Consider the following 3896-nt stretch of genomic DNA (forward strand, 5'->3'; position numbering starts at 1 on the left):
GTGAAGCCGCAAGACTCCACTGCCTGTTTCCCTTAGTGAGGATGGTGGCGCTGGGACCCAAGAGCCGAGGGACATCGCAGGCGCCCTGGAAAGGTAAGTCTCCTTATTAAAAGTCAGCAGCTACTTTTTTAGCTGATGACTTTTTAAAAAAAATATATAACAGCTGAAATACCGCTTTAAACAAAGGCAACAGTTGTTCCCTAAACTGATCCCTAACTCTTGTGCAGCTTGTGGCTGCACCAGCATATCTGCACAGGAAAGAGTCCATAGCTGGCTGAGTCCATGATGAAAGTACCCAGGGTTTTCACCTTCAGAGCGGATAGAGCATTGGGACCAGCAGTTCGCTCTGAAGGTGAAAATTCTGGGGCTGACCAAGAGCAGTAGCATTATCTGGAGAATGGATGTATATTAGTTGATATTCCAGTCTTGGCATATCCAGCGGACTAACAGGACAGAGTCCGGCAATGGCAGCAACCTAGGCTTTCAGTAACCTTATTGCGTGCCAAGATCCAAGTTCTTTACGTTCCAGACCCCTCATCCTTTTATAATGCACAGAACCAGTTGGTTGGACCCAGAAAAGCCCGACTGGGGCAGCATAAAACTTTACTTGCCTACAGGCACCAGGACTCTTTCACTCTCATGCATACAGTGGGCTCCTTTGGGCATCCTCACTCTCATGAGAATTACAATAATCTCTTGTCTCCTTCACTCTCATTCTCTAGAGGTATGCAGTCCTCTTTCACCCTTGAAGAACCTCAGCATCCTTCACTCTTGTGTTCTCCTCCTGTCTTGTGCACCCCAGCCTTCTTCACAGTTGTTCTCCTGAGACCTGGGCTTTCTTCACATTGCTAAAGCCTGCGGTGTGCTCCTGGCCTCCTTCATTCGCCTTCTGCTGAGACCTGCAGTGGACTCCTGGCCTCCTTGCTCAGAGGGAAGCAAATGGGAATTTCCAGTAATTATGTCATTTTTTTTTAATTTTTTCAGCCTCACCAGTTCAGCTTTGATTTTCAGGAGGGTCCACAAGGAAATTTCAGGCAGTCCTCAGAAAGGTCCACGTAAAAATATTTAAGAAATAGTGAGTGAAACCTTAATAAACGATAATAAAAATTCCCTACAGAGATAATTTGCTGTAAAATCTAAACCCTTTTCTGAAAGTTACGGTTGGTAGGAGACATGTTTTGCTGAAACATTCGCTATTATAGGAAATTACATGCAAAGCCAGAGTTCTGATCCTGAGTTAATTTATAATTGGAAAAAACTTATTAATTAGCTGTGTCACTCTAATTAAGTATTTAAGCTCTATGCATTGTGATGTAAAGTGAAGGAAATATATTGAAAATGACATGAAAGTACAAATGCCTGATTTTTAGGGCATAAAATGTATTATGATTCACACTTTTTAAAGTAGGTCTAAATCTTACCTTGATGACATTTCATTTCCTAAAACACTGTGTACAAAGTTGTATAATATACACTATATTCTTTTACATATGGGTTTTACCTTTTTTTTTTTCCATAGATTTTTGTATTTCAGCCACGTCCTGTCTACATGTGATCCCTCCCACATCAACTGACTGCACATCATCGCTCTGGACTTTTTTCATGATAATGAAAATTGTTCAGAATGCCTAAAAAATGTGTGTTAGCATATCTTCTTGTAAAGACCTCAAGGGGTGCTGGGAAACAAAAGTTATCTCATTACGGAAAGTGCCTGAACAAGGACCTTCAGGGCAGGACCACCAGCTATTATTTTATTGAACAGTTGAGATTTAAGCGGACTAAAAACAACTTTTAATAAGTCTTATGGACATATAAGTGGGGCTTGGGAACGAGCATGCACCAGTGCCCCCAAAGCAAGTGGCTTGCTATTGGGGGAAAGCCAAAACGCTGTTGTTTGAAATTAGGCAGCCTCTCTTTTTTTCTATGCTTGCTATTGGGGGCACAGGCTGAAGAGGAGGAGCCAGGAGTGATGGGGGGTACCCGGAAAAAGGAGGATCAGGACTGCTCTGTGCAAAACCACTGCAATGAGCAGGTATGTAGGACATTGGATTATTTTTTCTTTTTTTTAATTAACCTTTAATGCCCCATACACATGGTCGGACTTGCCAACGGACTAAGCTCCGTCGGCAAGAAAAAGCTGGCAGTTTGCAATCTGACTTTTGTTCTTAATGAGGCTTAAAGGGGTTGTAGAGGCAGAAGGTTTTTATATATAATTACTTACCTGAGCCCCTTCTCTCTCCAGCGATGTCCACAAGTATCTAAGACGTCTGAGACACGCCTCCTGTTTGGCTGAGACACAGCAGCGGCGGCATTGGGCCCTGTGGCTGTCAATCAAAATCAGGCAGCCAATCAGGGGAAGGAGGGGTGGGGCCGGGCGGGACTCCATGTCTGAATGGATAAACGGAGCTCTGACTCGGCTCGGGTGCCCCCATAGAGAGCTGCTGGCTGAGGAGGTACTTGAAAGGAGGGAGGGGCCAGGAGCAGCAAAGCGGGACCCATGAAGAGGAGGATCCGGGCTGCTCTGTACAAAACCAACTGCACAGAGGAGGTAAGTATGACATGTTTGTTATTTAAAAAACAAAACAAACAAAAAACAAGACTTTACAATCACTTTAAAGCTTAAAGTTGAAGTAAAGGAGCCAGGAGCGATTGGGGGTACCCGGAAAAAGGAGGATCAGGGCTGCTCTGTGCAAAACCACTGCAATGAGCGGGTATGTATGACATTGGCTTATTTTTTCTTTTTTTTAATTAACCTTTAATGCCCCGTACACACGGTTGGACTTGCCAACGGACTAAGCTCCGTCGGCATTTCCGAAGGAAAGATTTAGAACATGTTCTATATCTAAGTCCATTGGAAATGCCGGCAGAAAAAGTCCGATGGGGTATAAACATGGTCGGAATGTCTGATGAAAAGCTCAATTTTCTGCCAGAAAGTTCGACCAGACTCCCTGATTTGCTGGCCTATCAAACACCCATAACACAGAATGATACCTCTTTATCACACCCTACTGGAGCAAGCTGCAACAACATGTGGCAAAAAAAATACTTCTTTAGAGAAACACTTCTGTTGGGGTACATTTAGGCCACAGCCCACTGCTGACTACAAAATCACACAAAACTACAAAAAAGTAATTTAGCAAAATATTCCATCCCTACATCTGAATGAGTGTAAAAGACCGAGGGATAACTAGGTAATAACAGGTGAAGACCTTGATCTGAAAACCATGGCACAATAAAAAGAAAGTCTGCCTTGTGAAATTATAAAGCTTATGTAGAGGACATTCCCAATATCAAATTTTAGTAGCACCGTTTAAAAACGATGTTTCTTTCCTGCCGTAGTTAAGACCTTCCTACATATGCAGACAATACGCGACTAACTAATTAATTGCAGTCTAGCGCTTTAATATGTAATATTTCTTGTCAGCTTTTAAATAATAGACAGAAAAAGGAAATACAATGTCATGTTTCTTCGTAGAAGCCTCCTTTGGTAATTTGCCCAATGTAATTCACAAGCAGGCTACATGGGAAGATGAGCCGTATATTCCACTTCCACAAGCTGCTTCTCTCTTCCTCGACAAGAAAACATAAAAGTCTATGCAAGGTCATTCAGGTTGAAGGACATCTAGTGCTTGGCCATCTGTGAGACATCTGCACATTCGGAATATTAGAACATTAGCAAGGGGTAGACATGGAACTTAATAAATTCTTTTCTGCTTGGGTTGGGTACTGTTTTCTTGACCTCCAGGGCCAACACAAAGGGCACAAAGGTAGAAATATTTCCGCCGTTTGCAGAAGAGATGAAACATTTACTTAAAAAGTTGCCATACATACCATAGTTAATCTTTTTTTTTTTTTTCAAAAGAAAAAAAAGGTTCTAATAACATTTATGGATGAAT

Source organism: Lithobates pipiens, unplaced genomic scaffold (genome assembly GCF_037356315.1).
Source record: "Lithobates pipiens isolate NorthernLeopardFrog02 unplaced genomic scaffold, aLitPip1_a1.2 Scaffold_25, whole genome shotgun sequence".
Taxonomy (NCBI): domain Eukaryota; kingdom Metazoa; phylum Chordata; class Amphibia; order Anura; family Ranidae; genus Lithobates; species Lithobates pipiens.